The following is a 12079-nucleotide window of genomic DNA, read 5'->3' as shown; positions in this document are numbered from 1 at the left end:
GCCAGTGAATCTTTGAGACACGGGAGGAACCAGCGCATCCAGAGAGAACCTGCGTTGACACTATAGACAGGACGAACTGGGTCCCTGGAACAGTGCGGCATCAGCACTGGCCTGCACCAGTGGACCACATTTGGTCTTGAGGGCAGCAACAAAGCTCTTCCTCAACTGTCTGTTTCTGTGACGTCTTTAGATTTTTTAAAAAGCCGTTCCCAGGCTTTCAGTTTAATTTCACTATTTTTCACTTTTGTCTCTGCCATGTACTTGCTTTCCTGTTTCAAATATTACTCACATGTTTGATGGTTCTGGGCCTGTATTCACCAGAATTCAGAAGAATGAGGGGTGATCTCGTTGAAACCTGTTAAATGGTGAAAGGCCTTGATAGAGTGGATGTGGAGGAGATATTTCCCATGGCAGGAGAGTGGAAGACCAGAGGACACAGCCTCAGAATAGAGGGGCATCCTATTAGAATGGGGATGAGGAGGAATATCTTCAGGTAAATCTGTGGAATCCTTTAAGGCAGAGGTTGATAGATTCTTGATTGGTCAGGGCATGACGGGATATAGTGAGAAGGCAGGAAATTGCGAAGAAAGTTCTTGAGGGGAAAAAAGGCACAGCAAACAGGATCTTGGATGGGAAAGCAGCAAATATATTTGAATTGAAATGAACACACTCAAAATGCTGGAGCAACTCGGCAGGCCAGGCAGCATCTACGGAAAAGAATAAACAGTCAACACTTGGACCGAGACTCTTTATCAGAACTGGAGAAAAAAAGATGAGAAGTTAGAGTAAGAAGGTGGAGGGAGGGAAGGAAGAAATACAATCTGACGGGTGAAACTGGGAGGAAGGAGGGGGAAGTAAAGAGCTGGGAAGTTGATGGTGAAAGAAATAAAGGGCTGGAGAAAGGGGAATCTGCTAGAGGAGGACAGAAGGCCATGGAAGAACGGGAAGGGGGAGGAGCATAGGCGATCAGCAGACAAGGTGAGAGATGGGAATGGGGAATGGTGAGCGGGGTGGGGGGTGCGGATCATTACCAGAAGTTTGAGAAATTGATGCTCATGCCATCAGTTTGGAGGCTACCCAGACAGAATATAAGCATATTTTATTTCAGAAAGGACAGGGAGGGAGGCAAAAGAGGTGGGGGCATGGCTGTAGAAAAGGAGAAAGTCATGGGGGGGTTGTCTACAGAGTTTCTGTGGATGGAAGTTAGGAACAGGAAGGGGTCAATAACTCTACTGGGTCTTTTTTCTAGACCACCCAATAGTAACAGGGACATCGAGGAGAAGATAGTGAAACAGATTCTGGAAAGGAGTAATAGTAGCAGGGTTATTGTGGCAGGAGATTTTAATTTCCCAAATATTGATTAGCATCGCCCTCGGGTGTGGGGTTTAGATGGAGTAGAGTTTATTAGGTGTGTTCAGGAAGGTTTCTTGACACAATATGTAGACAAGCCTACAAGAAGAGAGACTGTACTTGATCTGGTATTGGGAAATGAACCTGGTCAGGTGTCAGATTTCTCAGTGGGAGAGCGTTTTGGAGATAGTGATCACAATTCTATCTTCTTTACCAGAGCATTGGAGGAGGATAGGAACAGACAAGTTAGGGAAACATTTAATTGGTGTAAGGGGAAATATTGGGCTATCAGGCAGAAAGTGGTAACATGTTCTCAGGGAAACATACGGAAGAAATGTGGCAAATGTTCAGGGGCTATTTACGTGAAGTTCTGAGTAGGTAAGGTCCAATGAGACATGGAAAGGATGGTAGGGTACAAGATACATGGTGTACAAAGGCTGTTGTAATTCTAGTCAAGAAGAAAAGAAGAGCTTAGGTTCAAAAAACTAAGTAATGATATGAATCTGGAAGATTATAAGGCTAGCAGGAAGGAGCTTAAGAATGAAATTAGGAGAGCCAGAAGAGGCCATGAGAAGGCCTTGGCGGGCAGGGTTAAGGAAAATCCCGAGGCATTCTACAAGTATGTGAAGAGCAAGAGGATAAGATGTGAGAGAATAGGACCAATCAAGTGTGACAGTGGAAAAGTGTGTATGGAACAGGAGAATATTGTGGAGGTACTTAGTGAATACTTTGCTTCAGTATTCACCACGGAAAAGGATCTTGGCGATTGTAGGGATGACTTACAATGGACTGAAAAGCTTGAGAATATAGATACTAAGGAGAAGAGGATGTGTTGGAGCTTTTGGAAAGCATTAAGTTGGATAAGTCACTGGGACCAGACGGGATGTACCCCAGGCTACTGTGGGAAGCGAGGGAGAAGTTTGCTGAGCCTCTAACACCTAAAGTTCCTTGGAGTTACGTTGTCAAAACAGCTGACGTGGACCACCAACACCTCGCTGACATGGACCACCAACACCTCGCTGACGTGGACCACCATCACCTCGCTGACGTGGACCACCAACACCTCGCTGACATGGACCACCAACACCTCGCTGACGTGGACCACCATCACCTCGCTGACGTGGACCACCAACACCTCGCTGACGTGGACCACCATCACCTCGCTGACGTGGACCACCAACACCTCGCTGACGTGGACCACCAACACCTCGCTGACGTGGACCACCATCACCTCGCTGACGTGGACCACCATCACCTCGCTGACGTGGACCACCGACACCTCGCTGAGATGTACCACCGACACCTCGCTGACGTGGACCACCATCACCTCGCTGACGTGGACGACCAACACCTCGCTGACGTGGACGACCAACACCTCGCTGCTTGTAAAAAAAGCACAACAAAGACTCTTCTTCCTCAGAAAGCTGAAACAGGCCAAATGCCCACAAAAGCTGTTGCTTAACTTCTACAGAAGCACAATTGAAACCATCCTGACCAACAGCACCACAGTGTAGTGTGCCAGCTGCACAGCCGCTGAGCGAAAAGACCTGCATCGCGTGGTGAAGGCGGCCCAGTGAACTGTCAGGATGGAGATCCCAGGACTGGACACCGTCTATTCCAGCAGACTCAGGAGGAAAGCAATCAGCATAACCAGAGACACCACACGCCCCGGTCACTCCCTGTTTGACCCGTTGCCGTCCAGCAAAAGGTTCAGAACACTAAAAGCCAGAACAAATAGACCGAGGAACAGCTTCTACCCCAGAGCTGTGGCCTCCATTGTACCACTCCCATAGAACAATGACTCAAACTGTGAGCACACACAAGGACTCAAACCCTTGCACTAATGACACTTTGTGCATTACTGTGACATTCTGGTGCAGCTGTAACTTATTTTATGCTACTTAGCTATTTAATACTGTTTTTCTATTACTGTCTTGTTTTTACCTACCGCTTTGTTTGATTGCCTGAGAGGAAGCCAAATGGAGTTTCATTGTATCTATGTATAATGACAATAAAGATCAATCAATTCAATTCAATTCAATTCTCTGACAACGATCTTACCATCATCAATGAGGACAGGAGAGGTTCCGGAGGATTGGAAGGTTGCAGATGTTGTTCCCTTATTCAAGAAAGGGAGTAGAGATAGCCCAGGAAATTATAAGCCAGTGAGTCATACTTCAGTGGTTGGTAAGTTGATGGAGAAGATCCTGAGAGGCAGGATTTATGAACATTTGGAAAGGCATAATATGATTACGAATAGTCAGCATGGCTTTATCAAAGGCAGGTCTTGCCTTACAGGCTGATTGAATTTTTTGAGGATGTGACTAAACATATTGATGAAGATGTAGTGTATATGGATTTTAGCAAGGCATTTGATAAGATACCCCATACAAGGCTTATTGAAAAAGTAAGGAGGCATGGGATCCAAGGGGACATTGCTTTGTGGATCCAGAACTGGCTTGCCCACAGAAGGCAAAGAGTGGTTGTACATGGCTCATATTCTGCATGGAGGCTGGTGACAAGTGGGGTACCCGCCTCAGGGATTTGTTCTGGGATCCCCCACGCTTTGTGATTTTTATAAATAACCTGGATAAGGAAGTGAGGGGATAAGTTAGGGAAATTGCTGAGGACACAAAGGTTGGAGGTGTTGTGGATACTGTGAAGGGCTGTCACAGGTTACAATGGGGCATTGATAGGATGCAAAACTGCTGATAAGTAGCAGATGGAGTTCAACCCAGATAAGTGTGAAGTTGTTCATTTTGGTAGGTCAAATATAATGGCAGAATATGGCATTAATGGTAAGACTCTTGGCAGTGTGGAGAATCAGAGAGATCTTGGGGTCTGAGTCCATAGGATGCTCAAAGCTGCTACGCAGTTTGACTCTGTGGTTAAGAAAGGCACATGGTGATTTGGCCTTCATCAATCGTGGGATTGAATTTTGGAGCTGAAAGGTAATGAAACAGATTGACATTAGGAAGGAAACAGTGATGAGTAGACTGATGGGACTGAAGGCTGACAGATCCCCAGGTCCAGATGGTCTGCATCCTAGGGTACTAAAGGAGGTGGCCCTGGAAATTGGAGATGCATTGGTAATCATTTTCCAATGTTCCTTAGATTCAGAATCAGTTCCTGGGGATTGGAGAATGGCTAATGTTAACCCACTTTTTAAGAAAGGAGGGAGGGAGAAAACAGAGAACTATCATCCTGTCAGCCTGACAGCAGTAGTGGGGAAGATGCTAGAGACCATTATTAAAGATGAAATAGTGGCATATCTAGATAGCAGTGATAGGATTGGGTCGCGCCAGCATGGATTTACCAAGGGCAAATCATGCTTGACTAATCTATTGGGGTTTTTCGAGGTTGTAACCAGGAAATTAGACAAGGGAGATCCAGTGGATGTAGTGTACCTCGATTTTCAGAAGGCATTTGATAAGGTCCCACATAGGAGATTGGTGGGTAAAATCAGAGCTCATGGCATTGGGGGGAAGATATTGACATGGACAGAAAACTGGTTGGCAGATAGAAAGCAAAGGGTAACGGTGAAGGGGTATTTCTCGGAATGGCAGGTGATGACTAGTGGGGTACCACAGGGCTCGGTATTGGGACCACAGCTGTTTACGATTTACATCAACGATTTAGATGAAGACATTGAGAATAACATCAGCAAGTGCAGCAGGCAGTGAAGAAGGCTAATGGAATGTTGGCCTTAATTACAAAGGGAATTGAGTTCAAGAGCAAGGAAATCCTTTTGCATTTGTACAGGGCCCTGGTGAGACCACACCTGGAGTATTGTGTACAGTTTTGGTCTCCAGGGTTAAGGAAGGACATCCTGGCTATAGAGGAAGTGCAGCATCTTACGCAGAGAGGTTAGAGAGACTGGGCTTGTACACTCTGGAATTAAGGAGATTGAGGCGTGATCTGATTGCAACATATAAAATTATTAAGGGATTGGACAACATAGAGGCAGGAGATCTGTTCCAGATGCTGGGAGAGTCCAGTACCAGAGGGCATGGTTTGAGAATAAGGGGTAGGTCATTTAGGACAGGGTTAAGGAAAAACTTGTTCTCCCAGAGAGTTGTGGGGGTCTGGAATGCACTGCCTCGGAAGGTAGTGGAGGCCAATTCTCTGGATGCTTTCAAGAAGGAGCTAGATAGGTATCTCATGGATAGGGGAATCAAGGGATATGGGGACAAGGCAGGAACCGGGTATTGATAGTAGATGATCAGCCATGATCTCAGAATGGCGGTGCAGGCTCAAAGGGCCGAATGGTCTACTTCTGCACCTATTGTCTATTGTAATGTTGCAGCTGTGTCGGACCCTGGTCAGATCCCACTTGGAGTACTGTGCTCAGTTCTGTTCGCCTCACTAGAGGAAGGACATGGAAAACATAGAAAGGGTGCAGATGAGATTTACAAGGATGTTGCCTGGATTGGGGAGCATGCCATATGAGAATAGGTTGAGTGAACTTGGCCTTTCCTCCGTGGCGCGACAGAGGATGAGAGGTGACCCGATAGAGGTGTGCAAGATAATGAGAAGCATTGATCGTGTGGATAGTCAGAGGCTTTTCCCCCAAGGGCTGAAATGGCTAGCACTAGAGGGATAGTTTTATGGTACTTGGAAGTAGGGACAGAGGAGATGTCAGTGGTCAGTTTTTTATGCAGAGAGTGGTGAGTGCGTGGAATGGGCTGCTGGCGGTGGTGGTGGAGACAGAAACAATAGGGTCTTTTAAGCGACTCTTGGATGGCTACATGGAACTTAGAAAAATAGAGGGCTATGGGTAAAGCCTAGGTAGTTCTAAGGTAGGGACATGTTCAGCACAGCCTTGTGGGCCGAAGGGCCTGTATTGTACTGTATGTTTTCTATGTTTCACGGCAGTAGAGGAGACCATGGACTAACATCGAAATGGGAATGGAAAGTAGAATTAAAATGGGTGGCCACTGAGAGATCTCGCTTTTTCTGGTGGACAGAGCGTAGCTGCTCGACAAAGTGAACTCCCAATCTATGGTGCATCTCACCATATTCAGGAGCCCACATTGGGTACCGTAGGTGACCCCAGCAGACTCAAAGGTGAAGTGCCGCCTCACCGGGAAGGACTGTTTGGGGCCCTGAATGGTGGTGAGGGAGGAAGTGTAGGGGCAGGTGTGGCACTTCTTTTGCCTGCAAGGATATGTGCCAGGAGGGATGAATGGACAACGGTACGTGTGACAATAATAACCTAACTTACCAATGGAATATATACTAGCTTAAAAAGTACATTAAAATATGTGGATGAACGTGTATAAATTTGGATTCCCATTAGTCGGGTCATTTGTAACTTGGGGAAGCATTGAAAGGTACCTGCACGTGCAGAAGTTGTTCACCGTACTCTGCCTAATCATGGTGTGTAAGGTAAATCTTTGAATTAAAGGTTTGGCATCTTTTAGTATGCTTTCCAAGTGGTCCATTCACCTCATAGTGAATTGGAATACATATTACATGAAAGAGGTTTTGGGAAATTAAGGGAGTTAATGATAAAGGTAGGTTTTAAGGGAGGGGACTAAATAAAAGCAGAATTAGAAGGTGATAGAAAGAAGGGGAATTAAAAGAAATTGCCAAGTAATACTTCATGCAGAACCATAAGTTTATATCCAATACATGAAGTTTGCCATAAAACAACAGACAAAAAGACAACAATAGTGATTATATATAATGTTACTTTACTTGAGTTGAAGGTGCTAACCAGGAAGGTGGTTAGATATGAGAAGAACATAACACATTTTCTTGTTTGTAATCATTCAAATCTTATACATACATATAAAACAGTAGGTAGGTAGCAGGATACTGATGAAAGAATGAAAATGTGGGGCAGTGTGTTCAGTTTATTATTTCCATTTACTTTCTCATTGTGCTGGATGAACATATGGTTCAATTTGGGTATTTCTGTTTCCAGTTATGTTTTTTCTGTCTTGTACTCTTAACACCAACAAAGTAAGTGCTTGTAACAATTAAACAGTTCCATTTCAAAAGGTTTTACAGTGTTGCATAGAAAGATCAAAAATTGTTTGGAGATTAAAACAGTTGCTTGTACTGTAAATGGCTTGTAACTAGAGTCAGCAGTATGCAGTCCATTGCAAATTCAACTAGTTTTGTAAGACAAAAATTTTTGTACTATGCAATCATGTTAATAAAATTGTTTGTGGTATATTTTGTTTACACTATGTTGGAATAAAAATATAATTTGCAGAGAAATGTAATTGACTTTCTTTCAGTTGTCAGAAGTAAATGTTAATGAATGTATTTCCAGTAATTGGATTATAATGGATTCTGGTTAATTGGGATACTTCGGGACCAGTACATTTTGGCCCAATTAGCCAAAATTTGATGGAAACAGTTTTAAAAAGACAAATTACCATATAACTAAGTAACAAATTATGAATTTAAATGAAACAAAACTACCAATATTTTTTCTGTACTATAGACTATGTATTAGTTCCTAATAGTTAATGACAGAGGAATTCATCCAGTGTACGCTGCTGTGTTCTTTTGATTAACTGTAAATGAACAAAATCAGTGCAGACACCTAGTGTGGGTAATGGACTGCCTTCATCTGATGATTGCATCTTCCAAATCTTCAATTTTAATTGTAACATTCAAGATGATTGTCAATGCCCTCAAATTCTTACAGGTTCCTAACTTGTTGAAGTAGTGTAATCATTTCATTTGTACTCCCAGCCGTTTCTGGCATCTCCAAGCCTGAATGCTTGAAACCATGGTGAGTAAAACAACTCTGAATTATCTTACTGCTTATTTCTCACCAACTATCAGTGATTAAAAATTGCTGCTTTTTGACCACAAACACATGCAACTGACAGTATTTAAATTTGTTTGCTCTAAGCACGGTATAGTGTGACTAATGGTCACACAAGTGCACGTGACTAATGCTAGCCACAGTTTCCTGTCCCGATTAAGTGGCATGGTATGCCAAACAAACGAAGGGTATCCCGGCTGTTTTCTTGTTTAATTTTTTGTTCTTTAAGTGTCCCCCAAATAAGTAGCTGCCCAATTAGCCTGTAGCCTAATTAACCAGAATCTACTGTATGAGTTTCACAATGTATTTTAGTTTGTTTTCAATTTCCACCCTGTGTTTTTCACTTGGCACATTATACGTTCATTATAGGTAGCAAGCCTAACTTTGTGAATGAGGACAAATCCAGTTTTTCATAGCTTATTTAATAGTTTAATAAAAAATGCGTTGACACTAGAAAATCTGGGAAGGCATTCATCTGATCATGCAATTGTGGATGGAGACACTGTGTTACCTGTCAGTGTTCTTTGAATGGCAATATCATTGTTCCCATTACTTGTCCTGTTGACCAACCTGTAACCTTGGGAGTATGATTGAAACCAGACACTTTTAGAGGTGTGGTCACACTGATATTTTGCATAATTTACTAGCATATACAAGAACCAGTTTATCTGGGTATTTGATCATGTCTATTATAGACCACACCATGGAAGTAAAACCTTTGCGTGACGGAGATCATCTGCCTTCAAGCTCATTTCAAATCTTAAATTTACTTCTTCTCCTCATTTAGTGTGTATAGTTTTTTTTTAAAAAGCAGATAACATTAAACTTTTGCAGTTTTGACAGTCATATCTGAGCTCATAAGGACCTACAATCAATATTACTACAGAATCCTCCAGAAGATGTACTTTCCAACTAATTGGTGAATTATTGTCACATCTACCAAGGTACAATGAAAACCTTTTGTTTTGCATGTCATCCATACAGATTATTTCATTGCTTCGGTAAATTGATGTAGTACAAAGGAAAAGCAATACTGTTACAGTTACAGCCACAGACTGTGAAGTTTATTGTACTAGTAAACCACTCAATAACCTTACATTAGAGTGGGACAGACATTGTCCTTGAGTCTGGTGGTGCATGCTTTCAGGCTTTTGTATCTTCTGTTAATGGGAGGGAGGAGACAGAGAATCTTCGAGGTTGAAGGGTCGTTGATTATGTTAGCTTCCTTGTCAGGGCAGCAAGAACTATAGACAGAGTCGATGGAGGGGGTTTCTATGACGGGCTATGTTCACAACTGTTGGCAGTTTCTTGCAAACTCCATGTTTGTCTTTGTGAAAAGAATAATCAGATATGAAATCAGATTGCATTTTACAATTAGCTTTGAGAAAGAAAAACGCTAAGCACTGTATATGTTTACACCATGCCATTTACAGTGACTATAGAATGGATGAAAAATATTCTGAAGTTTGTACTATAGATTTCTTTATATTGCTTATAATTGATTACATTGGGTGCCATTGTTCTGTTGTAAGCTAAAGAACAGACAATTTATTTTTGCATCTTTTCCACTCCTTGAAGTTTGGGGAGTTAATTTTTATAAGCTATTTATCTTGCTTAATCATCAGCAGAACTGATACTGGAGAATTTGGAAAGCAGAGAAAGTGGTCATTAGGCTGAATGTTGATATTGCCAGATTTGTGGTACAATAGGGGAGGTTTTGACTGCCATGATATTTGCAGTCTGAGTCAGGATGTGCTTCCCTTTGAGATTACTGAAATTTTATTTATTAACTGAAATCTGGTAGATTAAGCCACATCTTGGCATGAATTAAATTACCTGCAATAAATGAGAAGGAATGCTGTTTATTACCCTTGCATGTGAATTCTCTTAGTTTCTTTTTGCAGTTTCTGTATTTCAAAATTTTTAAGTTTCACTTTCTTGCTCCTTTCATTTTTTTTTGCCTTTGTTATAGTTTTCTGCTATTCGATGCATTCCCCTGATTTTTGCAAATGAGTAAAGCGGGGGAATTACATTCCTAGAAAGCATGTCATACTGTGCTTTCCTATAACACCAGTGTAAAGAGGGTTTCTTCTTTTTGTTAACTAGCAGGAATGCTAATTTACTGATAACGAGAATGGTATTCCTTTGTAAACCAAATGGGGATTAATGTTCTTTCTTCTGAGTCTGTAAGCTTTTGTTGACGGGCTTTTGGGCAGATCGGCGCGAGGGGGTCGAGAGAGGACGCAATGCTGTAAGCTGGGCGAGGATCGGACCCCAAAGGGGGGTCCGAAGCCGGGAGGTACTCCGAGGACGGGGGGGGGGGGGGGGATGAAGCTAGATGTGCTTGGTTGACCACTCGGAGGGTCCTGAGCTGCGAGTCGAGGAGTTCAGAGGGGATCGAATGGTGGCCAGAAGACTTCAGAAATTGAGCTCCAACGGTTGTGCACGAAGTGGTTTGGACTTTGATAAGTTTGGCGCCTTTTCTTTATTTTTTCTCTCTTCATATATACTGTATCGTTATTAATCACTTAGTTATAGTAACCTTTATAAATTGTACTCATTTAATCGCATATGGTGTACTGTCTGTTTTTGGGCGAGGCGGGGACATCACACAGCATCCACACCAGCTGATTACCCAGTTTGGCGGGGCCGAAGGCTGCTCCCCCTAGAAGAGAACGAGCTGAGCGAGCCTGAGGCGACCCAGGGGGTTACACCAGTCTGCATTATCTGCACATGAATTAAGTGCAAGTTGGCTGAAATAAGTTTGCATTTATTTACTCTTTTAACACAAAATTCATAAGAGGATGTTATTATTCCATATCCCAGATGTACTTGTTTGTAATTTGTGAATTCCATAAGCTTGTATTACCATTTAACAGCTGTAATTCAAGGATTGCCTGTACAATTCCTTGTTGAACAAATAACAAGTGCTTGTCAGCTATAGTCTCCTATGTTCAAGCTGTATAAGTCTAACATTTTAATTTTATGGACATATGAGTTTGTATTAAAATATTGATTTTTTTAATATACTGACTTGAAGCTTCACACGTAAAAGGAAGCATTAAAATACTTTAAGTTACTTTGTAGACTTCGGATGATTTCAGTTCAGATCATCTTGCCATGCCCCTTTGGTATAGACCTAAAAGTGGGAGGCTCTTCATCACATAAAATAAAATTGTAGAGCAACTGCGAATGAGAGAAGGCTCAGTGTGTAGGATGGAGTGGCTCTGTCCTTGAACAGGATCTTTAACTAAGTCATAACCAAGAGAAGAATTGTAGCCTGAACCTTGTTTGGAGTGGGAGGGGTGGTGGGAATTAATATTTCTTTCAGGGCCCTGCCAGAAATGCTGATTTTTTTTAAAAAAGCTCAATTCCAGAGCCTCTTCTGTTTCCAAACATTTAAAATCCAGTACTGTATTAAACACGCTTGCCAAAACTGCTTTGTGTCCCGGACTTTATTTAAAATTGCAGAGCAATCCCTGGTGATATTATTAGGCTCAATTTATTTATTTAAACTCTGGATGTGCTTCCTTTATGTAGGTGCAAGTCAGAATCAGAATCACTTTATTGCCAGTATGTGAAACATACCAGAATTGATTGTGGCTCAGTGCCAAGCACAAACCACAGGACAATGCCAGAATGGACAAAACAATAGCAACCAATAATTTACAAGACAATAGTGCAAACAGCCTTGAGCTGTCAACAATTAGCAGAGTGGTCACATGTACAAACGCGAACAATCAAACTTGAAGAAATTTGAACATATAAACAAATTAAATATTTACTAGCAGAATAAGGGAGAGTGGGAAGGCTGTTTAACAGATGTTGTGCAGGGACACTTAACGGATAATTGAGTATATACTATATGTGTGTGCAGCAAGACCTAGTCAACCTATAAGCCTTATATTGGAAATGAAAGTAACATTTAAACTACATGTGCCA

The 12079-nt window shown here is 42.2% G+C and overlaps 1 protein-coding gene across 3 annotated transcripts in view; it reads left to right on the top strand.

Annotated features, from left to right (window-relative positions):
- Window positions 1–12079, top strand: part of enpp4 (ectonucleotide pyrophosphatase/phosphodiesterase 4) — a 105097-nt gene that overhangs the window by 69521 nt on the left and 23497 nt on the right. The window lies entirely within an intron of this gene.

The sequence above is a fragment of the Hypanus sabinus genome, chromosome 10, assembly GCF_030144855.1.
Source record: "Hypanus sabinus isolate sHypSab1 chromosome 10, sHypSab1.hap1, whole genome shotgun sequence".
Classification (NCBI taxonomy): Eukaryota; Metazoa; Chordata; class Chondrichthyes; order Myliobatiformes; family Dasyatidae; genus Hypanus; species Hypanus sabinus.
The sequence above is the reverse complement of the archived record's forward strand: the minus strand, read 5'-3'. Positions and strand labels throughout refer to the sequence as shown.